Source organism: Taudactylus pleione, unplaced genomic scaffold (assembly GCF_031769625.1).
Source record: "Taudactylus pleione unplaced genomic scaffold, aTauple2 ptg000005l, whole genome shotgun sequence".
NCBI classification, from domain to species: domain Eukaryota; kingdom Metazoa; phylum Chordata; class Amphibia; order Anura; family Myobatrachidae; genus Taudactylus; species Taudactylus pleione.
Genome location: NW_028284408.1, coordinates 17,713,414 through 17,738,946, shown reverse-complemented (window position 1 = coordinate 17,738,946; position 25,533 = coordinate 17,713,414). Strand labels below are relative to the sequence as shown.

The 25,533-nt window shown below is 44.9% G+C and overlaps 1 long non-coding RNA gene across 2 annotated transcripts in view; it reads right to left on the bottom strand.

The window, feature by feature from the left end:
• The window catches only part of LOC148543242 (uncharacterized), a 138,597-nt gene that overhangs the window by 112,325 nt on the left and 739 nt on the right, over positions 1-25,533 (bottom strand). For both annotated transcript variants that reach the window (XR_015878996.1, XR_015878999.1), the window contains exon 2: positions 9,155-9,240. This is a non-coding gene — a long non-coding RNA (uncharacterized LOC148543242). The remainder of the gene's footprint in view (positions 1-9,154; positions 9,241-25,533) is intronic.

Below are 25,533 nucleotides of genomic sequence, written 5' to 3'. Positions count from 1 at the left end.
GTATTAGTAAATGTGTGATTTAACCCCAGAAACACAACATTGATGTTGATCTTTCAAAATCGATTAAAATCGACCTTTAGTATATACACCCCCAAGTAACCTGTGGAACAGACCATAATAGATGTATACAAACCAACATATACAGAAATGGTAATTCAGTTAACTGAGGTTGGAGATTTGCTTTGGATATACCACATTTATATAATCTTATTCTCTTTACATTAATATACAGTACATTAGTGATATCCCTAGTAATGCATTCAGATATTGCATTGACCAAAATATTCAGAGAGGATATAACACAGCAAGAATTTTTGTGTTTCTTTTCTCTTTCTCCTACTTTTATACTTGTTTTTAATTATTTTGCAGCAAGAATTATTGTGTATACAAAAATAATAAAAAGAGCAAATAAATACTTACCACGTAAATTCTGTAAAATACTACACACAAATCAACGAGAGATTGATATAGTGATCTAGATAATATCATATATTTTATAGAATGGTACAAAAAAAATATCAGTTTGGCTGTACATTTACAATAATCCCTAGTGTACCTTAATATTAAAGCATCATAGCTTTGGCAGCGACCCCTGGCTGAGAGGCTTCTGCACCTGCAGGCCCTGTCTCTGCACCAGCTCTAAAGAGCCCAAGGGCCTGATTCTGAATCTCACGCTATGCCGATGTTCATGGAGTGGAGAGATTTTGTGCTTCTGTGCCAAAAAAAACACAAACTCTTACGGTGCATATGTTTCACAATGTGTACGCACAGAGGTGCAGTTAAGATTGAGACACACAGTATCAGAAATGTATTGTAAATGTATTAGGAGTTCCTGGGCAGTTACTGGGAGGTGGCTATTCAGACACATGGACGGTGAGTCTTATGGGTGTGTTATGCGAGTATCAAGGGAGTGTTGCGGAAATGGTTGCATACACAGATGCCTAATCACTCACATTGGAGGCCATTCTCTGACAGAACTTCTGCTCCTACTGGTGCAAGTTTTGGTGGTGCCACCGATGGTTGCTTCTTAAGATGCATCAAGCGGCATTACAGCATATGAAGACAATCAAAGTTGGTGCCTCATTCCGTGCACAGTCAGAGGCACGGATGTACACTAGAGGATGGGCTGATACTAGCATTAGCATACAGTCACAGACAAGACTACGGCTAAAGATGCTAAAGCGGTTGCAGCAGCGAACTAGTCAAAATCAGCCCCAAGAGTGAGAAGCCTTTACCATCTGGCTCTACACCCAAAGCCTCCAATCTTCAGTCTAGGTAACTGGTGAGGAAGGACCAACTGAATATTGACCCTGGGAAAAAATAAAAATAAACAATTTAAGCAAAAACTAAATTTTGTAACATTTCCCAGGTGAGTGAATCAGGGTTGTAAGGTGGGCGGTGCGGCTCATGGCGGGTTGCCCTGGAGGTGGTAACAGCAATACTCACCGGCAGCCGCAACCCATGGCCGTATCCGACTTCTCAACTTGGGTACTGTGTGGGGAGAGACATCATAAAGGACGATCCGGGCAGCACCCTAGTTACCCGGTGCAGTGGCTTACGCTCTCCCACCCCCTGGGGCGCGGGGATATGAAGGTATGTGAAGTAAAGCAGGATTTTCTATGTACAGTTCCTTAAATTCATTAAGTTAGATATTTCAGTTACTTTGATATATTACTAGAGCTGTAGAAATATATCAAAGCCACTGTGTTTCTTCCTATATATTCACTCAATTTATTTTTACAATCAAAACTGCACCCGCTGTTTGAACTGTATTGCAAAAGGACACCAGATATGTATTGGTCTTAACTAAAAAAAATGAAAACAAAAACCAATAACTCTCCAGATGGCGTTATTATCACATTTCTCCTTCCCGGTATTTTTTCACATTTTACTTTAGTAAATATGAACAGATCACATTTCCCATTACAAGTATGGGAGATGTGATCTGCTTACTAAAAAAAATGCGAATTTAAGAGCTTGGACGAGAATTTTGCGAATTCTCCTCCAATTGCTCTTTCCTATATTTCTGTAATATTAAAATAATCTGAAAATAGTGTGAATTTTTTTTTTTCACATCATTTTAGTAAACAAAAAGATTCATAAATATGCCCCTAAATAAGGGACCACTTTTTGATGACAAAATATGAGGGAAATATGTGCTTTAGGTCCTCCATCTGTCTGTGGAAATGTTTATTTTTTTGTGTACTGTTTCAGTCATTGTCTGGTGGTCACCAGGCACTAACTACTAAGGGGACACATTGTTTGAAAGAGGAGACTCCTTTCACGACAGGGTGCTCCCATGTGCAGGCCAGTATGGGAAAAATAGGGCAAACATGATGTTTTCTTCCCCACATATGGAAAACTAAAAAGTGCTGCTAAGACAGACAATATATGCTAAGGGGGCCACATAATCACCCAAAAAACTTATTTTCCGGTTTCATTACACATGTTATAATTAAACCTAGGGCGTTGTCTCATTTCCCTGTGGATAGCATTTGGCGTGGTATTCATTCTAATACACTGTGAATTCCCATTGGAAAAGACAGCATAGAAATTTCTGGGGTAAAGGTAAGCTTGTGTTGTGGAGTGGGCGGTGGGGGTGTAAGTAAAATATATAAGGTAGATAAGATAGGCAAGGTGTCTGATGAGGATGGTATGGCTGAAGCATCAGTGTGGAAAGGTGGGTGCAGGAGGAAGGTGCGCTTAGACTTTGATCAGGTATAGAACCACCAGGCTGGATATTCTGTACCAAAATCCTAGAAGCTACCTGATATAACCTGGTATCCTCTTCTATATCATCACTTATTTCCTGCTCATCCAATGCTGATTGTACAGTATATCCCCTACCCAAGTGTCCCTTTTAGGTAAAGCAGGATAGAGTGGGGTACAAGGTGCAGTGAAGGGGAGATTTGGAACTTCAGTGTTATATGGTGATGGATTTTCCCTGTGTGTTGCAACGTTTAAAATATTGTCTAGTTTCCATTTACCTGGTTTCTCATGCATACAGTATCAGAAGTTAAACATAATTAGACCCACTTGATATAACAGGACTAACCTCTATACTCTGCATTTAAGATTATTACAAGAAGATAAATCTTACACTAGTATCTGTTCTCATCACTCGTATAGAAATCTCTTTAATCCATAAACGTCTGGCTAGTCAGACTTATTCCCACAACAGGAACCAGGGTTTGCCAGTGACAACCCAAGTTCTGTACATGTTGGGATCTGAGCAGCGTGTTACCTGGATTTAAACAAGTTCAGCAATAATATCTGAAGACAAGAATCTGGACCTTTCCCAATTTACTATTGTGTAAGTGTCTTACTGTAGGCAAGTGGGAATCACTGGATGATATCACTTGTTCACTACGTGGCGTACACAAGTAACCAATCTACAGTTATGTAAGTCATAGGAAGATCCAAGAATTTACACCTGCTCGCCTGTAATAGAATTTTTACAATGTTTAATGCAGCATAGGTCCCAAAGGTTCAATTTGATGCTAACCTTGCAGATTTCTTAGCTCACTGCTTATACTTGTGATACAAGGAATGTGTAGTCTACTGTTTTATTATCTTCACTCAGTATTACGACCAGGGACAATCAGTGCACACAGAAATAACTGTTTAGAAGACATAAATATAGTAGTACTGAAATAGTAAAATACCTGTACCATGGCATAATATTAATGCAAATGTGTCAATAAATACATAATCATGAGACAAAAAGAAAATCCATTATAAGTCTTGTAGTTTTATGCATGTTGGATGCATGTCCTACATATGTCACATTTTGTGCAATAGTAGATGTACTGTATTACAATGGTATTTATTTAGTCCATGATGTTATATTACATTTCTTTACAATAGGGTAAAGCCACATTTATACTACAGTATTTATTTGGAATCTTAATTCTTTACCAGTCAGATATCATGCTATTAATTATGCATGGGATGATCATAGCAAATACTAAAATAACCTTAGTTATAACCCATAATGACACTTGGTAATAATGTAAAGGTAATATTGACATTAAAATAAAAACACCTAAATACATATAGTTTCCTAAAACAGGATATTGGCCAGACCCACACTCCTGACGACCCCCATCTACTTCAGTATTGCAATTTATTTTTTATTATTATATTCGAGTATGGTGCAACCAGCACACCTAAAGCTGGCATGATGGAGAGTGAGAGAGAGGGGGAATTACTGGCAAAATAGTATTTCAAATACATTATCCAGTCTCACGTCAAAAGAAGCAATAGCCGGCTTCACAGTGGACACCTGACTGGCTAGGTTATTGCAATATCAAGGTGACCCATGGAGAGTATTGACAGTGGCTATCCAAAGCTTCGCAGGTGACTGATCAAATCCAGAATGCCATTAGCTAGGCTACTAAGACTTCTGCAGAACTGACAGCATAAGGGTCAACCTGACTCCTTTAATGCTATTCCTGCTTTTTTAAAATTTTTAGTCAGCTACAATAACATGGGCTGAGCTAACCTTTAGCTAGTCACATTTATTTACATTTAAAACTCTGTAGTTGCACCTGGAAAATAAGTGGAAAAAGTCTGAAACAAAGTCATTTCTCAATATGAAAAGGCATCAGTTTGGCAGATATTCAATGGTTGGTTATGTGGACCACTTGCTAATACTACTGGGCAAGCTGGTTTTTAAAGTTGTAAATAAATGTGGCATATTTTGCAACAATTCAGTTATAAGTAGATAATACAGAGGTTCTAAAACTTGGTCCTCAAGGCACTCTAACAGTCCTGGTTTTAAGGATGTCCATGCTTGACCGCAAGTGACTCCATTAGTGCCTCAATCAATTTGATTTAACCACCTGTGCTCAATCATGAAAATCTCTAAAATCTGAACTTTTGGGGTGCCTTGAGGCAGTGGCATCCATCCCCGTTGTGACAAACGATGAGGGGAGGGATGTACGCCGTGTGCTGGCAAAAGGGGCGTGGCTGATCGAATGAGGCATGGCCTCAATCCTGACAACATCACGGATCTGACTGCTGCGTTTGAAGGATGCAGCATCAGATCACGCGATGGTTGCAGCATCAGCCATCTGGGAAAGCCAAAGGCTACTCAGAATAGGCGTCTTACCTGCATATCCAAGGCCAGGGAATCTGCATATTCCAACACAGACCCTGGCCTCAGCACTACCAGAAAATGGGGGTGACATGCCCTCTTTTTATGGGAACACATGCTGGCAACACCCCCTCCATGCACCTAAATGGTTGCAGACTGTCAGTCAGGCTGAGGCTTGGAGACACTATGAGCCAACTTGCAGATAGAAACTACACATGCGCTATCCTCCCACCTTCAGACATCTACACAAACCATCGTTTTGTTTGCATGTATTTTCAAATATGTGCGTGAGCCATCCACAACTTACAGTGCTAAGGGCTTCTGCTAATAGGAAGGTCCTAACTCTAATCAATGAGAGTACAAACATTGGTCATATATTGAAATATTAAATTGAGAACAAAACTGACTGTAAGTGCTCCAGGCCTTCAGACGGTCTTCCATACAATGCCCCAACTTACCCTAAGTCAGCTGCAGAACTCCAATGAGTAGTCTATTGAACATCAAACATCTCTAGTTTTCCCTATATGTAATTCTATTCTTTTACCATTTTTCAACCTTTATATTAGTTGTAAACCTAAACACTGTGGAACATTCCACTGTGAATATCATCATAGTATATTATATGCCCTTCTCTTTATTCAAACTTGGCATTAGAAAATACTTCTATCCCGCTCTCAGCAGACTCTCCAACATGACCCCTTCCATCAGTTACACAATGCTCTGCTCCTGGACTTCCCACCTAATTTATGATTGAAACCATCTGTTTTGAACTGGTTAATTGATGAGAACAGTGTTTCACCACAGGTGGCTGTTATAATAATTTAAGTGGGAAGACCAAGAGCAGAAAAATCTGTACCTGATGGAACGGGTCATGTTGGATGGTATGTCTCAGCAAGTAGCTATGGGCCTGATTCAGAGATGTAGGCAAACCTGATGGTTTGCCATCATCTCTGATGCAGTAAGATTGACATGCTGCAGCCATTGACATGCTGCATCAAGATTGACATGCTGTGGCCATTTGAGGGTGGGGGCTTTGACATGGTCCATTTTAGAAAACAGGGGCATGCCCACCCATTTTGTAGGCATGCTGAGGCCTAATCTGCATATTCCCACGCAGATTTCCTGGCCCCAGCAATGGAGTTCCAGCAGCTTGTCTGAGTAAGCTTAAGCTGGGTACACACTAAACTATGTGTACACAGCTCGGTATCATAAGCGGCGGGACCCGGCAGGGGTGCCGGCATCGGCAAGTGCATACACACTCACTGAAGTAGAAACGATTGAGCAACTGTGGGGGCAATGTTACATTTGGGGGCATGCAAATCCGATGGACGATGCCGCTGATGTCATAGCGGGTACACACTGGCCCTTTGTGCCCGATATCGTCTGATGTGTACCCGGCTTCATGCTTACACAGATAGCCGATGGCTACAATGGTGACCTGATGCTGTGTCTTCGGATGCAACTCTTGGATTTGCAATTCCAGAAGGAGGGGTCTTTTGTCCTTGGACGCCTCCCTTAGCTATCCGGTATTGCACAACTGCTGCATACAAAGATGCTGCAGCAGTGCAATAGCCTACAACTATAAATAGGTGTTTACTGCATCACTATATACTGTATTAGAAGCCCTACTGTTCCTTATTAATATTAATATGCAGAAAAGTTACAGAACTAAGTGAATTAAACACACACTTTCTTGTAATGGAAATACATGCAGCCATAGTAGACTGCAATGTTTCTCTTGTTTGAAACATAAACATGGATCATATTTGTTGGCAATTAGTATCTGATGGAAATGGCTGTCTGCCCTACTGCTACAGTAGTTGTAAAGTAAATATCCTATGAAGGTATTATTACTGTAACAAGTGTAGCTAAAGATGTACTGTACATGGCAATGATTTTAATATTTTTAGCTTACAGAAAAATGTATATACTTTTTGAACATTCCAGTGTTACATGAAAGTTATTTTTCAGTAAGTGTTGGTACTTATGATTGTCTGTGTTTAGCAGCGCTGTTTGGCGAATTGGTTGTCTTGACTCTATGAAATCCTCTGTACTGCACCTACTGTACACATCAAATACATAATTTATACCTACAATCTGATCAGCGGGCATGTACAGTATTTACAGGACTATTTTATGACAGCTGTCCAATGCCATGCACATACAGTATCTGAAGTATTTTCTTTTCTTCAATTAAATAAAACAACTACCCTTATCCACCTGTTGGCAGCCTGTATAGTATTTTTGGTCACAGTATCTGGGTCCAAGGGCCATGGAGTGCTGCTGGGAAAAGCAGGGCTGGTTAATTTTTTATGTTCTGTTGTGCAGAGATAACAAGAGCACAAATTGCTTATCAGTTATTGGAGGCTTCCTAAATTAGGCACATCTGAGCTTACTCTGAAATTCAGAAGTAGAAATACTCATGTATTGTAGATGAATGGCCATAGCGAAGGAAACCTTGAACCTGGAACTAGATATGGAAGACAAGGGAGAAATAGATAATAGGAGGAACACAAGAAATAAGTGGGGACAAACAAGAATGATAAGATTCAAATAGATTGGGCCTGATTCAGAGTTGCGCGCCAGTCCACCCTGGGGATGGATCTCATGAGGTTTAGCAAGTTTGAATTGCATTGAAGACTGCATATGCAACTTTGAGCATCTGCCGGCAATAAATATCCATATCAGCCAGTTACCACTTAGTATGTTTAAAGGGAGGGCAACTGGGTTTAGGATAAGTGAGCCATGGGCATATCGTGGGCATGCAGACATCATTGAGGCTATTAAGAATTGTACGTATGCAGAGATGCATCCGATTTTTGATGATCTCTTTGCACAAATGATGGGGCTGGTGCAAGTCCGCACTGATACTGAAGAGTATTCTACAGCCTATCCCTAACCCTGTCCCAAACCCACTTGCAGCCTAGCCCTAAGCTACCCTCTACCGCTCCCCCCTCCCCCCCCCCCCCCCGCAGCCTAACCCTAGTCATCTGCATTCTGGGAATGACATTTTACATGGCGACTATTCAGATGTTGACATTGTGAACATATCAACATTCTGAATATGTCTACATGGTACACATACGGAAGAGAAGAGAGAAAGACTGATTGTTGGGGCTCTCTTCTTATTAAATCAATCATGTAGACAAAATAAAATATAACTTTTATTTACTTAATTTAAAATGTTGATATTGGTATCCATCAATCCTCTATGGCCAGAAACAGGCAGCGTATACGCTCTAGTGTCTACATAATGAATCTTACCATGTTAGCTGTAGACCATGTGACTGGATCCCTGGGGTCTGTGATGTTGCACAGATGGGGTCTTCTCTGAGTGCAGGCAGAGTCACATTTATTTCCAAGCACACAATGCGGCTGTGGATGCGACTAGATTGCGCGCAACTCTGAATCATGTCCATAGTAATCACAGGCAGATGATTTACTGTAAGACTGACAAAGCACAAGTATCATAGCACAAGTAGAATGGCATACAGGTAGTGAGAGCAGATGCACTACAGGTGTCTCTGCATGTTTATAGTGGGATAGCCACACACCTGTGCCCTCCTACCATAATTGTGGCTCCAAAATGCATAGTTGGTAATTTATGATTTACATGGTAATCTGTGAGGTGTAAGAGGTTTATTTGTATTGATAACATACATTATATGCTGCTCACAAGTAAAACTTGAATAACAACATATATATAACATGCAATAAAGGGATGCTCTATCTTAAAATGAACTGAACTACCAAAGCACTAGAGCTAATCGCATTTCCAAAGTACAGACAATTGAATTAATACAGCAGAAGTAAACTTTGATTTATTGAATATGCAGTGAACATCTAAATTCTTATGAGAGGCTTATATTCTAGGTACATCCTATAGAATATTAAATGTATTTACCTGGAGACACAGATATGCTTTACAAATCAGCATTGCTGTAATTCACAGTAACCAACTGCAGGGTTGGCATAACTAAATGGCTTTATATATATTCTAGGCATGCAGGAATTATAGATCACGTACAGCAAAGAAAAGCATACATGAAAACTGACCTGATTTGCCCTAGATTGTCCTCTGCTCCAGATTAATCAGGTTACTCTGGTTAAATGGCTATGCTCCATTATTGTAATTGGCTTTTCTGAAATATAAGTAACAGTAATGAAGGAAAATGTAATGCAGCACTCTGCAAATTACATCTAGCTCATTTGTCAGAAAAGTGCCACTTCTGGCCTATCATCAGAATACTTGGTTGGTTTAATAAAAAGCACATAGTTACTTACAGTAATTCCATTAATCCAAGGCTATATATTTAGAAGCTGCAGCACACATTTTTGAAAATATCACTGAGTTCTTTCCAAAACAATAATACAGCGCTGTGCTAAGGAGAAGTAGTCTTTAGCCGTTGTGATGTAATGCGACTGCTTTAGGACTGAACACATCTGCTTTCACAAGGATGGCCATTTTATTGAGCACCAAGATGTACCCCTGGCAAATTAGTCATTTCCATTGCTGCGGATGATGTGTGACCAGTGGAGATATATTTACATAACTATTTACTTGCACTACTATGGAAGTGTCATTATGCCTATACAGTATCACTTAAACAAGATTTATTTATTGTCATCAAATATTAAAAAGAGATACAAGGGCATTACCTAATGTGCATGACTACCTGCATTGATAAGATCTGATTTGTAGTACTGCATAAACAAACAAACAGGTGTACAGTGCTGAGCCTTATCACATATTCTAAAGCACAAAGTGGCATTTAGGAACAACAAGCATCAAGGGCTTTCTGTGTCCGCAGCTCATGTCCAGTACAGTCAGTGTCATTCCCCCACCATATACAGTATACACCTTACACAGTCAACTCAATGAATGCGATCATAATTATGGAGTAAGGATTTCCAGAGCAGGATATGAGAGATATAGATACAGAGCCGTAACTAGATGTTTTGGTGCCCTGTGCCAGAGAGAGCATTGGTGCCCCCCCCCCCATTTTTTAAATAGGGACATAAGATGCACCTGAAAAAGGGCCATGGCTTCATGGGGAAGGGCCAGGGAAGTGATAGGGGTACTTCTGGGGCAGCCAGGAGGTGCTGGTGATGAAAGAAAAGGAAGCTACAAATGAGAATGATAATAAACAGGAAAATTGACAGGCTGAAACAGTGACCCCTGCCCTGCAGTGCCCTGTGCAATGACACTGGTCGCACTACCCTGGTTATGGCCCTGTATAGATATACAGTAGATATATATCTATATATATTTTTATCCATTCATATTAGGGGTGTGCACCGGCCACTTTTCGTGTTTTGTGTTTTGGTTTTGGATCTTTCTTCGTGTTTTGGACCTGGATTGGTTTTGCCAAAACCACCCTTCTGTGTTTTGGGTTTTGGATCTGTATTTTTTAAAAAAAAAGAATAAAAACAGCTAAAATCACAGAATGTGTGGGTTTTTCTGCACATATGCTATTATTAACCTCAATAACCTTAATTTCCACTCATTTCCAGTCTATTCTGAACACCTCACAATAATGTTTTTATGTCCAAAAGGCTATGCTAAGCGACACGAGTGGGCGGCACAAACACGTGGCCCATCTAGGAGTGGCACTGCGGTGGCAGACAGGATGGCAGTTTGAAAAACTAGGCCCCAAACAGTACATAATGCAAAGAAAAAAAAGAGGTGCAAGATGGAATTGTCCTTGGGCCCTCCCACCCACCCTTATGTTGTATAAACAGGACATGCACACTTTAACAAACCAATCATTTCAGCGTCAGGGTCTGCCACACGACTGTGGCTGAAATGATTGGTTCGTTTGGGCCCCCACAAAACAAGCTGGCAATTAATCTGTCCCTGCATAATCTAGCTCTACGGAGGCAAGATGTCGTCCTCATCCACCGATTCCTCACCCTCTTCAGTGTTGTGTACATCCTCATCCTCACAGAGTATTAATTCGTCCCCGCTGGAATCCACCACCACAGGTCCCTCTGTACGTTCAGGAGGCTGGTCTTCCTGGAAGAGTTGATAATTCATTTTTATGAACATCATCTTCTCCACATTTTCTGGAAGCAACCTCCTACGCCTTTTGCTGACAAGGTTCCCGGCTGCACTAAACACTCTTTCGGAGTACACACTGGAGGGGGGCAACTCAGGTAAAATAGAGCCAGTTTGTACAGGGGCCTCCAAATTGCCTCTTTTCCTGCCAGTATATGTACGGACTGTCTGACATGCCTACTTGGATACTGTCACCGATGTAATCCTTTAACAGACAGACACACGCTTGTCGCTGCTGCTTTGAGGATGCAGGTGCGGCTACAGCCCACACAATTCACAAAGACAGAAAATTTTTTATTTTTTGTGGAGCGCACTTTGAGGGTTACACCACCCTTTAACAGACAGACGCACGCTTGTCGCTGCTGCTTTGAGGATGCAGGTGCGGCTACTGTGCATACATTTCACACACAAACACTGAAAAAAAGAAGATTATTTTATTTTGGTTGGAGCGCACTTTGGGGGTTACACCACCCTTTAACAGACAGACACACGCTTGTCGCTGCTGCTTTGAGGATGCGGGGGGGCTACAGCCCACACATTTCACAAAGACAGATAAAAAGAAGAATTTTTTTATTGTTTGTGGAGTGCACTTTGAGGGTTACACCACCCTTTAACAAACAGACGCATGCTTGTCGCTGCTGCTTTGAGGATGCAGGTGCGGCTACAGCCCACACATTTCACAAAGACAGAAAAAAAAGAATTTTTTTATTGTTTGTGGAGCGCACTTTGAGGGTTACACCACCCTTTAACAGACAGACGCATGCTTGTCGCTGCTGCTTTGAGGATGCAGGTGGAATCTAGACGGGATATGGAACCGGGGACACACTACCTCCATCAATTGTCTAAATCCCACTGCACTAATGGCGGATACCGGACGCACGTCTAACACCAACATAGCAGTCAAGGCCTCAGTTATACGTTTTGCTTCAGGATGACTGCTGTCGTACTTCAACCTCCTCGCTAGGGACTGTTGGAGGGTCAATTGTTTAGTAAAAGTAGTGGTGTTCCTACTTCCTCTCTGGTATGATGAACAACTCCCAGCAGCAGCAACAGCACTAGGAGGAAGTGGTTCTTGATCTTTCCCTATTTTATTTTTATCGGAGAAAGTTTGGTCCTCCATTTATGTTATATTGATATATACGTGCGGCTAAGGCGCACACAAACACAGAATATTATTTTTTATTTTTGTTGGACACTAGTGCACTTTGTGGGTTACACCACCCTTTAAGAAATGAGCCAGCTGGCCCTTTACTTATGGGACACAGGCGCACGCTTGGCGCTGCTCCTTTGTTGATGCACGTGCAGCCACAGTGCATACAATTCACAAACACAGAAAATATTTTTTTATTTTGTTTGGAGTGCCCTTTGGGGGTTACAGCACCCTTTAACGGACAAGCCAGCCGGCCCTTTACTTATGACACAGGCGCACGCTTGGCACTACTATGTTGATGCACATGCTGCTACTGCGCACACAATTCACAAACACAAAAAAATATATATTTTTAATTTGTTTGGAGTGCTCTTTGGGGGTTACAGCACCCTTTAATGGACAAGCCAGCTAGCCCTTCACTTATGGGACACAGGCGCACGCTTGGCGCTGCTCCTTTGTTGATGCACGTGCAGCCACAGTGCACACAATTCATGAACACAGAAAATATTTTTTTATTTTGTTTGGAGTGCCCTTTGGGGGTTACAGCACCCTTTAACGGACAAGCCAGCCGGCCCTTTATTTATGGGACACAGGCGCACGCTTGGCGCTGCTCCTTTGTTGCTGCACGTGCAGCCACAGTGCACACAATTCACAAACACAGAAAATATTTTTTTATTTTGTTTGGAGTACCCTTTGGGGGTTACAGCACCCTTTAACGGACAAGCCAGCCGGCCCTTTACTTATGGGACACAGGCGCACGCTTGGCACTACTTTGTTGATGCACGTGCGGCTACTGCGCACACAATTCACAAACACAGAAAAAATATTTATTTTTTTGCACTTGGGGGGAGCACCCCTGATGGACAGAGCACCCCCTGGACAACACTACAGCACCCCTTTAGGACTGGGACCCTGCACAGGACTTTGGAGTGGACACAGCCCCTATGGACAACTGACTGCACAACACAATCCAGCCAGCCCCTATGGACTTTGGAGGAGTGGACACAGCCCCTATGGACAACAGCAGCACAGTACAACACAGCCAGCCCCTATGGACTTTGGAGGAGTGGACACAGCCCCTATGGACAACTGACTGCACAACACAATCCAGCCAGCCCCTATGGACTTTGGAGGAGTGGACACAGCCCCTATGGACAACAGCAGCAGAGCACAACACAGCCAGCCCCAATGGACTTTGGAGGAGTGGACACAGCCCCTATGGACAACAGCAGCACAGTGCAGCAAAGCACAGCACTACACTGCACTACACTACACTACACAGCCCAGCCAGCCCTAACTCCCACCCTCCCTCTTCACTGTCAACAGCCGAGTGAGAAAATGGCACCGACGCGGGTACCTTATATAGGGTCCAAAACCCGCGAGATCCGGAAGGCGGGATGATGACGTTTTGCCTCGATTTCAGATCCGAGTCAGGCGGGAAAAGTCGAGCCTGACTCAGATCGGCCTCGGATCGGGGGGGTTCGGATTTCAGAAATCCGAACCAGCTCACCCCTAATTCATATATTTATATTGATAGATAGATAGTCATACACTTGGTGAAAGTCAAAGTTGGAAACTCTTCTATCAGAATCCTGAGCTTGTCCCTGGATTTATCTCCACTGTAGCTATTTCCAGACACAGATTATCAGTAATAAATGAAAGCTAATGTTTTTGTCTTCACCCAAGATCCTGCCTTAATAACTAGAACAATGCAGCATTTAAAAAGCTATTTGTTGCTTGCTAATATGCAAATCAGCTCCGTTTGTATCCCATCCGTAAGACGCCTCTCCGTGACTGCCAGTGCACTGCCTTCATGCATTAATCACATATCATGCGAGAGGGATATTTTTAGATGCAAAACTATAGGTTAGATGTTGCTACACTCCCTGCATATTATGCCAGTGCCCTTGCCGGTGTACAGTGTATGCTCCCTGCATATTATGCTCCTGTCGGTGTATAGTACATTGTGCTCTCCCTGCATATTATGTTTATGCTCCTGTAGCCGTCGGTGTACAGTTCAGTGTGCGCGCCCTGCATATTATGCCCCTGTCGGTGTACAGTACAATGTGTGCTCCATGCAATTTATGCTTCTGTCGGTGTATAGTACATTGTGCTCTCCCTGCATATTATGTTTATGCTCCTGTAGCCGTCGGTGTACAGTACAGTGTGTGCTCCCTGCAATTTATGCTTCTGTCGGTGTATAGTACAGTGTGTGCTCCCTGCAATTTATGCTTCTGTCGGTGTACAGTGTGTGTTTCTTGTACATTATGCTCCTGTCAGTGTATAGTACAGTGTGTGCTCCCTGCACATTATGCCCCTGTTGGTGTACAGTACAGTATATGCTCCTTATATGTTACCCCTGTCGGAGTACAGTGTGTTCTCCCTGCACATTATGCCCCTCTCGGTGTACTGTACTATGTTCTCTCTGCACATTATGCCCTGTAAGTGAACAGTGTGTTCCCTGCACTTTATGACCCTGTCGGTGTACAGTGTGCGCTCCCCGCATACAGTATGCCCCTATCTGTCGTTGTACACAGCGTGCTCCCTGCATATTATGCCCCTGTCGGTGTACAGTGGGCGCTCCCCGCATACAGTATACCCCTGTCTGTTGGTGTACACAGCGTGCTCTATGCATATTATGCCCCTTTTGGTGTACAGTACAGTGTATGCTCCCTATATATATTACCCCTGTCGGAGTACAGTGTGTTCTCCCTGCACATTATGCCCCTCTCGCTGTACTCTCTGCACATTATGCCCTGTCGGTGTACAGTTTGTTCCCTGCACTTTATGCCCCTGTCGGTGTACAGTGGCCCTGATTCAGAGCCGGACACTCTGAAAGAGTGACCATCAGGGCTTGCGACGAGACTCTTGTGGTAGGGTCTCATCTACTGCAAGCCCCAGTGAGCTTTTGGCTCTATTAGAGCAGGAAGCTCACCACTGATGTTAGTGGGGCCGCCCCCAAATGGCAGGCATTGTCGGGAATGCCTCCGTTTGTGTAGCCACCCCCCCCCCCGCCTACAAAACAGGGTGAGCTGTTGATCACCATCGACAGCCGCCCACTTTGTAGTGAGTCTCGTAGCGAGAGAATTTCTCTCTCGCTCCGGGGCTTGCGCACGCGCAGTGCGGGCGCTGCGCATGCGCAGGGCCTCAACATCGGCCTATGCGCTCGCAAGCAGGTCTGAATGAGACCCACTGTGTGCTCTCTGCATGGGTTGCCTTTCCTCAAGAGCCATTGGAAATAAGAGTGGCAGGTCATCATGAAGATCACAGCAAGTGCAATGGGAAATATAAATATCCTTCAGCAGTGCCATCAAATTCCCATCATACATGTTAAAATCCCCAGACTGCCGTTTTTAAGATGTATAAACCACAGTGGATTCGCTTAACTTTTATTTGTTGTTTTGATGTGATATTTTTTATTTTAGTGCCTGTATTTTTTCCCCCTCATAAGTGATTACAGCATGAAGAGAGTCAATTATTAAATGAAGACATTAGGCACTGAGATTTGTTGCAGGATGGGTCTGTAATGGAGAGATGAATGTGATGCACTGATGTATGGTAATATGCAAGTAGTACATTCCCTAGCACTACCTCTATTCATCAGTGAGCTTCAGTAGGGGGAGGCATTTGTTATTGGCTGCCTCTGGTCCTCAAGGATAACATTCCAGCTCTTTAGATTGGTCAGGCGACTGCTGCAAGATTCTAACCATCTTATTTGGATGATAAATATGAAGGCATGCTAGGAGGTGCAGGAGTGTAGTGCTCACACACCGCTACACTCCTCTCCAGTTCTCCAGCACTGACAGGCTGTATTACTAGCCCTGAGTGAGACAGGGGAAGAGGCAGAAAGTTGTGATGCTTTTCTTTACTCAGTGTTTTGGGGCAGTGTTAGATCTTATCCATTTGAGGTTCCAGCATTACCAGGCTAAGAGGGTCTTCTCCTCAGCTGGACAGTTGGTCTGTGTGGTTAACCCGACACAAAACTCAAAGGTGAGTTTGGACAGTGGATATGATAACACATTGTTATTTCCAAATATTAACATTTAGCAGTCACTTATATAGCGCTAGCATATTCAGTTGTATTTTTCAATAGGGACTATTACATTTCTTTCCCAAACTAGGGATATCCTTCCTGTTCTCAGCTGTACTATTGGTGTATTGCTTATCTCGCTGCTCTGTTACTCTGTTAGCGTGTTGTACCATAAGATGTGATTTTCAGAGCATTCATAATAGGATTCATCATTTAATTTGCATGCAATATACAACTGCGGGGCAAATGTGTTTTAATCTGGAAAGCAATTACATGAAGTTTCCTTGATGTGCTGGTGGAGAGACGCTTTGTTTACATTCTGGGATAAGTGCATATTGCTGTTGTTTGCACTGGGGGGCATTGGCTGTATGCTAAAGTCATCTGTAGCTTGAACATAGGATCATTTTATATGTGTGGCTTCTGGTGTTTACATTGAAGGTCATGATATAGCCCAAGAAAAGTTTCAGGACCCAGTTATACTGTAGGTGTTGTGGGTATATTAGTACCTGTCTATAGCTACTGTATGTACTGTACTGTACTTCAAAAACAATTATATTTAACCTTGAAAGTGTCTCGATGCTAAGTATATTTAGTAGTACTGTAGCTATACATACTGTAGTACACTATCCCTATGGCAATGCTGCTGTCCAAGACGGATGGTGCTGAACTGTGCTATGCTGAAATTCCTCCGTTATTGCCGCTGTATAGTGCCTGTGTGTGGATGGCGTAGTGATGAATTATCTGGACACGACTGTTGTCAGGAATGGATTGAGCTATAAGATTGCTTCTCTAGTCTATCTATATAGTTACAGCTAGTACATGTGTAAGGTACTGCTGCACAATTATATCTGATGTTCTGATTACTGGGAGGTTACAATGCATGTGTATTAGTCCTGAACAGTTCCTGCTTGTAAAACACTTTTTAAATAGATTCCATTATGTTGTGCAGTGAAAAAAGTTGTCAGTATACAGCGTTTGAATATGATCAAAATATAATGCACATCATAAATTATATATATTTTACTATAGGCACAACCCCTATGACTGAACTTTCATTGAGCTATTGTGCCCACTGTTGACTAATACTAGCAGTGATATAATTTGTATATATAATGTTACACATATGAATTAAGCTTTTATCTTTTAATAGTGCACATGCTGTAGTAAGAATGTCTGTTTAAAGTCTTTATTTACTAATATAATATATAAACATCACATTACATTCCATGTATCATATTCTGTTTCATTGTATGTATGGGAATGAAACTGTGTAACTAGAACACTATTAAAATCCATCTAATACTGGCCATACACGCTACAATTATCGGGACGATCCGCCCGATATCGGCGGATTGCCGTGATAATTGTAGCGTGTGGGTGGGCGACCGAGGGTTAAATATTGCTCGGTCGGGCATGCTGGATTGTCCAGCATGCCCGTCCGATGCGATATTTACCTGGTAAACTGTCGGCCGCATTGGGCAGTGTATGCCCAGCGCAGCCGACAGACAGACATTTCCTGTGTTCCTTCCTAAGGAAGGAACAGGGAAATGTCTCCGCCCCCGGGGGCGGAGCGCGGATGTCGGGCTATACACTGTGAGATTTCTCTCACAGTGTATGCCGGCGACTTCTGCGGCTGGCAGGCTGCCAGATAAAATGTCTGTCGGTCTGACCGGCATTTTATCTGGTAGTGTATGCCCAGCATAAGCAACATAGCAGCAATGTTTCTAATTCTGTTGTTCTGAAAAGACACCAGTGCGTGGGAAGCAGGTAGAGACGTAAACAAAGAGATGATGGGTGAACAAGCATGGTATATTTTATCTATAAAAATAATAACATTAAAACCTCCTTTTATTTTAAATCTTGATATATTTTCTGTTAGAATTGTCTTTTGGAAATCAAAAAGTTTACATTGATGTTCTCCAACATTTTATCATAATGGTAATTATGTGCAAATAAATCAGGATATACAAAAACATTACAGTACCTGATGTATAATTTTAATGTACAGTATTGACACTGGCCTGAAATGTATTAATAAAATATGGTTTTCAAAGGAGAAGGAACCCAAAGCAAGAAGTCAGATGTTAACTTTTATCAATTTGTCACCAGTTAGGTTGAATAAAGCTAGTATATATTTACCCATAGTATATATCCTTGCAGTGTATCCCTACAGTATACATGAGTACCATTGGAGGAGTGAGCAGTCTGATAGTGGAAAATAAACTTACAGTGTATTACCCCTTATTATAGGCTATGTGCAACAGGTTTGCGAAGGTACATGGATGCAAAAATACAGGCACTAAAATAAAAAAAAATCACATCAAAACAACAAATAAAAGTTAAGCGAATCCACTGTGGTTTATACATCTTAAAATCGGCAGTCTGGGGAGTTTAACATGTATGATGGGAATTTGATGGCACTGCTGAAGGAGATTTATATTTCCCATTACACTTGCTGTGATCTTCATGATGACCTGCCACTCTTATTTCCAATGGCTCTTGAGGAAAGGCAACCCATGCAGAGAGCGTACAGTGTACACTCACAGGGGCATAATATGCAGGGAGCACGCTGTGTACACCGACAGACAAGGGCATACTGTATGCGGAGAGTGCACACTGTACAGCAACAGGGACATAAAATGCAGGGAACACACTGTTCACCGACAGGGCATGATGTGCAGAGAGAACACTGGGCCTGATACAGAGCCGCTCGTAAGTGGCCGCTCGTTCGCTCTGAACGATGTTCGCACAACTGCGCATGCGTATGGGTCATAATGCGCATGCGCAAACCAGTCATTGCGGTCGGAAATCGTGCGCTCGCAAAACAGCAAGGGGAAGCTAATTTGATTAACAGAATGTACCGTTTGTGGGTGGTAACAGGTGCAGGTGCTTGAAAACGGGGGAGTGGAGATCCGAACGCAGGCGTGCCAAACGGTCAAAAGGGCGTTTAATGGGAGTGCATAATTAGTAAAGGAGCGTCATCGACCACGTCACTTGGTTGTCTTTTATCTGAACTGCTCGCAGTGATTGTGGTAGGAAAAACCTACCACAAGCACTGCGAGCAGTTCAGATGCCTTTCGATGTACCCGATTAATCTAATAAATACTGAAGATGACGTGTGATGCAAACAGCAAAGGGGCGTCTTTACAAAATAGCGAGCGCATTTTTCGTTCGCTCGCTCAGACATAGAGGCACCAACAAACCGCAAAGAGCGAGCTTTCAATTTAAATAGCCGGCCCCTTTTTTGGAATGACCGTCCGCAAATAGTGTCCGGCTCTGAATCAGGCCCACAGTACAGTACACCGAGAGGGGCATAATGTACAGGGAGAACACACTGTACTCCGACAGGGGTAATATATATAGGGAGCATACACTGTACTGTACACCGACAGGGGCATAATGTACAAGAAACACACACTGTACACCGAAAGGGGCATAATGAGCAGAGCGAACACTAGCCCTGATTCAGAGCCAGACGCTCTGACAGAGCGCTCGCTCTGAATCAGGGCCGTCCTTCCTGATTTTAGAGCGGCCTCACTTGTGATGTCAGTGGGGCTGGCCCCAGACGGTAGGCGTTCCCATGGGAAAACCTCCGCCTGGCCAGCCACGCCCCCGGCACGCCCACCAAATGGGGCGTGCGGTCACTCACCATCGACAGCACAACCCCTTTGTAGCGAGACCCATAGTGACGGCTTGCCCATCGCTATCCGGGTCTCGCGCATGTGCATGATGGAGCCAGGTCCATTGTGCGCACGCGCACTGGCCCAACATCGACCCGCTTGCGAGCGCTCGGTGCTCGCGAGCGGGTCTGAATCAGGCCCACAGTACAGGAATGAAGGGGGGAGGGCAGGCATGCCCGTCCTTCCTTTCACACCTGGGGTTGTGTGATGGCCAGTTAGCGGCAGCCGGGGGTGGGCAGACTGTAGAGGGTTAAAAGCACAGGGAAGGGGGGGGAGGATCATTACTTGCATGGAGCAGCACAAGAAGTACTATTGGGATTCTGAATCTGTCACTGAACCCCTCCCGCAGCAGTTTGGCTTCATCAAGCTTGGGGTAGCTAGACAGCCACTCCAGGATCCTGTTTAGGTTAACTGGACTAATTGCTTTTGCTAGTCCCTGCTGCTGTGGGTAGCTTTTGTGAGTTATTAGCCCTTTTCCTAAAGTAATCCTTGGCAGAGTGGCTGGCGCCGCAAAATGTGCAGGCGTGCCTAAACTTGCAATGCGCTCAGGCGCAACTGGACTCGTTAAAGTCCCAGCACTTAAGGTCCTGCTTTTGAGTGCCAGGTCTCCCTGCCCCGACCTGCTACCCGGTGGCACCTCTTTCTGCTAAGCCGCTAGCCTGCGCTCTGAGCCACACATCTAAATCCATGGTCCCGAAATCATTGGGTTTACCTTCCTGCGCTTGCAGTCTAAAATCCTTGTCATACCTGCACCATACAGATCCATAATACTCCTTATACACGGAATAGATAAAATCTGTACATTTTAACATACCCATACCCATTTCTCGGTAGGCCTCCATCTAACAGCCTGTATAGATGAACATGTCGCTCAACCAATGCTCCATGGTTTAATATGCCTCCGCCTGTCCCCCTCCCCTCGCTGGTCATCACACAACCCCAGGTGTGAAAGGAAGGACGGACATGCCTGCCTGCCTGCCCCCCTTTCTTCCCGCCGCTGGCCTGCACCCCTCCCCCTTATTCTGCTCCGTTGCCATTTTGGGGCACCTCCGCTCCTGTAAGGGGCAGAGAGCGACCTGCCTGCGACCTGCTATTACCCAGCTTCCCTCCCCCCAAAGAAGTTGACACAGAGGCAAAGGTTTTGGGTACAATTCCGGTCACAGCTTTATTTAGTTTACCTTAATAACATATTGCAGGGCACCGAAAGAAACAGCGGGCAAGGCTAACTCCCCCGAGTAATTTTTTGGGGCGTGCCCCACCTACCCAGTAGGCGCCGTGGCTACGCCCCCTAGGGACCCAGCCCCCTGGCGCATATCATGCTCGCCTGGCACGCAGCCCACGGGCACAACCGTCCAAAGCTGGAGCCAGGCGTTCGGCCAGTCACAGAGGATGAATCTGCTAACCTCTGCTGGCTCCTCCCATTCACTATGCCTTGTGCACTGCTTATTTCCCGCGACTCGAGGTACTCAGGCGCGCCTGAGCACTGACGCCCCAGTCTGCAATCTCATACCCTCATGCCACTTCGAGCCCCTCCTGCAGCGCATTATTGAATAGATCGATTCCTACATCAGACAAATGCACCCAATGTCCCTGTGCTGTATCACGCTACCCCCGCCGATGATGACCAACTTTCTCACTGCAGCATTTACCTTTTTCCATGCTCTCTCGATACCCACCCCCTTCCAGGCCCCATACCATGCTAGCCTGGGGAGGATACAGGACCAGACAATTCCTACATCGTTCCAACGCTCCCTTACCCATGCAAAGTCCTCCTGACTAGATCGAGGGACTTCAACTTACCCAGATCATTGCCCCCTAGATGCACTACCAAGATGTCTGGTCGACCAGCCACCCGCTCGGCCACTTACAGGGCCCGTCTCAACTCGTGCCACTTCATCCCCCTCTTTCCTAACCATAACACTCTTCCCGCCTCTGCCGACAGCCCCAGCTGCCTCCCGTATGGCCTGGTAGCGGCTCTGCTTGCTGCCCAATAAACGCGTGAATGGCAAACGATCCACATTCGCCTCCCTCCATTTTGCCCTGTAGGAGGGGGGGGGGGGGTTTGGGGAAGGAGGAGATAATTAGTTAGCTGATGTGCCCGCACCTGTGAGCCTTATGTACATCCTGTAACTATTAGACCTCCACCTTCCTAAGGTCTTAATGTCCGCTGCCGGCATCCCCTCCTCTGCTGCGGACATTGCCACTCCTATCCTGAAGGAATGGGTACCAAATTTCCCTGTATCCCATCCCAGGCTGCCTATGCACTTCTTAAAAACTGCCGTGAACTGAAACTTAGTTAGAGAAGAAGCATCCCTATGGACAAGAAAATTAGCCCCGCCCTCTGGCCTGACGCTCAGGAATGCCTTGACTGCTACCAAAGGGCAAATCACACCATCCGCCTGGCGCCTAAGCTGAACCCATCTGCCCTTGCCAACCTGGTCTATCTTGGACCTTCGTATTTTGTACAACAGCGTATCACCAGCTAAAGCCATGTCCTTATGCTGCAAGCCAGTGCCCTGTGAACTCTTGGATTCTGCTACCAGCTTGCTTACCCTGAACGCCCCGCTAAACCCCATGATGAAGGCAGCTTTAAATAACACAGCTTCACTTGCATCCGAGCATACTACTGGCACTATGCCCACAAGTTTGCTTAGCCTGTCTATGGTGACCGGCTCCCTAATATTAGGCTTCCTTATCTCCGCCCTGGCCCAACCCTTCATTATTGTGAGCACGGCAAAAGCCTTGGTCTCGTCCTTTTCTCCCTCCAACTTGGCAAAGAAGGAGATGCCAGACAATATATTACTGACCATTGCTCTGGATGCCTGTTCCCCCCTTAACTTGCCTAATAAGGCTAACAGCACCTGGCATGGCACCCTATCCTCTGAGCTTACCAACTCCTGAGACTGCCGCTACTTCTCCCATGCCACCTTGTATGCTCTCCACGTCTTAGGTGCCAGAGATCGCTCGACCAGTCCGTTCAGATTGGCAGGACTATCTGTCAAAGATGGGAGGGGCATATTAGGCCTTTTGCTTGCACTTGTGGTGCAGCAGCCCTAAAAACCTCCCATTTTTGCATAGACAATGCGTCTGCTATCACATTCTGGTCCCCGGGTACATGCTTTGCCCTAAATGTGACGTTGTGGCGCAAGCACGCCTCAACTAACCTCCTCAGCAGTCTGAAGACTGGAGATGAAGCGTATTGATTATTCATGGCCTGCACCACCCCCATGTTGCTGCACCAGAATCTGATACTCCTGTTGGCCAGCCTGTGTCCCCAGATGTCCACAGCTACCACTATTGGGAATAGCTCTAAGGCCGCCAGGTTCTTGGTGAGCCCCGTGTCCGCCCATCTGGCTGGCCAACGCTGGGCACACCATTCTCCCTGCAAATATGCCCCAAACCCGGTGGACCCCGCTGCGTCAGTGAATAACTGCAGCACATGATTGTGCAGGGCTGCTCTTGGCCACATTCTGACGCCGTTGAATTGCAGGCTGAATTCCTCCCACACTTGCAGGTCGTCCCTCAGCTCTTTGGAGATGCGTATAAAGTGGTGCTTCTTTCTAACAACGGCAGTGGCCTGCTCCAGCCGCCTTTTAAAGATTCTGCCCATGGGAATCACCATGCATGCAAAGTTGAGTCTCCCTAACAATGACTGCATCTGCCCTAGCGTAACTTTTTTAGCCCCAGCGCAATAGCATATCTCCTTCCCTAGCCCCTTGACCTTATCTGCTGGGAGTCTACATTCCATCTCCTTTGTGTCGATCTTGATGCCCAAATAGGATATCACCGCCCTTGGCCCCTCTGTCTTGTCCTGCATGACGGGGACACCAAATTCCTCCAGCATGCTTTTCAGCTCCCCCAGCAACTGACCACAATGGTCCGATTCCGGCAGGCCTGCCAGCAGGAAATCGTCGAGGTAGTGCGCTATTGCTGTTGAGCCTGTGCGCACTTCCAAGCACCACTGCAAAAATGAGCTAAACGCCTCAAAGAACACGCACACAATGGCGCAGCCCATGGGCAAGCGCTTGTCTATGAAGTAGTATACGTCAAAATGGAAACCCATGAGCTTGAAACTGTCTGGGTGCAGGGGCAACAACCTGAAAGCTGATTCAATGTCCAGCTTTGCCATAAGGGCTCCCTTGCCCTGCCTCTTTCCCAGATTGACAGCTTTGTCAAATGACTGGTACTGAACCGAGCACTGCTCTTTATCCAGGGCATCGTTGACTAATGCTCCATTGGGATAAGATAGGTGCTGGATGAGCCTAAACTTCCCTGTATCCTTCTTTGGGACCAGGCCGAGAGGCGAAATTACTAATGCTGATATTGGGGGTGCCCCGAAAGGCCCCACCATCCTGCCTAACACCATTTCTTTCGCAATTTTTTCCTGGACCACCAGAGGGTGGTCCCTGATGGATTTTAAATTCTTACTGCTATCTGCCGGGGAAACTTTTCTTACTATTGGGATTCTGAATCCATCACTGAACCCCTCCCGCAGCAGTTTGGCTTTATCAAGCTTGGGGTACCTAGACAGCCACTCCAGGATCCTGTTTAGGTTAACTGGACTAATAGCTTTTGCTAGTCCCTACTGCTGAGGGTAGCTTTTGTGAGTTATTAGCCCTTTTCCTAAAGTAATCCTTGGCAGTGTGGCTGGTGCCGCAAAATGTGCAGGCGTGCCTAAACTTGCAATGCGCTCAGGCGCAACTGTACTCATTAAAGTCCCAGCACTTAAGGTCCTGCTTTGGCATGCCAGGCCTCCCTGCCCCGACTCGCTGCCCGGCAGCACCTCTTTCTGCTAAGCTGCTAGCCTGCGCCTCTGAGCCACACATCTAAATCCCTGGTCCCGAAATCAATGGGTTTACCTTCCTGTGCCTGCAGCCTAAAATCCTCGTCATACCTGCGCCATACAGATCCCCCATACTCCTTATACACGGAATAGATAAAATCTGTACATTTTAACTAGGGATGTGCAGGCTCGGATAGGTTCGAGTTTGCACGCCGAGTTTGGATTTTTCCCTCCAAAAAAACGGAACTCAGAAAGAGGCAAGACGTCATCTTGCATGGACAAACATCATCATTCCTGGACAAATTTTAACATATCGATACCTACTTCTGGGAAGGCCTCCATGTAACAGCCTGTTTAGATGAACATGCCGCTCAACCAATGCTCCATGGTTTTATATACATCTGTCTGTCCCCCTCCCCTCGCTGTAGCTCTCTCCTTGTCCCTCAGCCCAGCTTCAGTTAATGAACATATGTCCACAAATGCCCCTTTCTCGATATCTTTCCTCGTTTGCTTTGGCAAGTGCCTCGCCACTGATTTTAGCTCACAGCCTATCGCTATCCTTTCCCACAAGAAACCACCTGTTTCTGCTGCTGTACCTGCCCCATCTGGCTCCTGACTCCCCGCAATCAATTTCACCCCCAAGAAGCATTAGCCACCTCCACTCTCCCAATGATATTGGGAGCCAGTAAACACCGTGGTACACCAGCCAGAGCTCTGCGAGTGTCTGCAGCAGT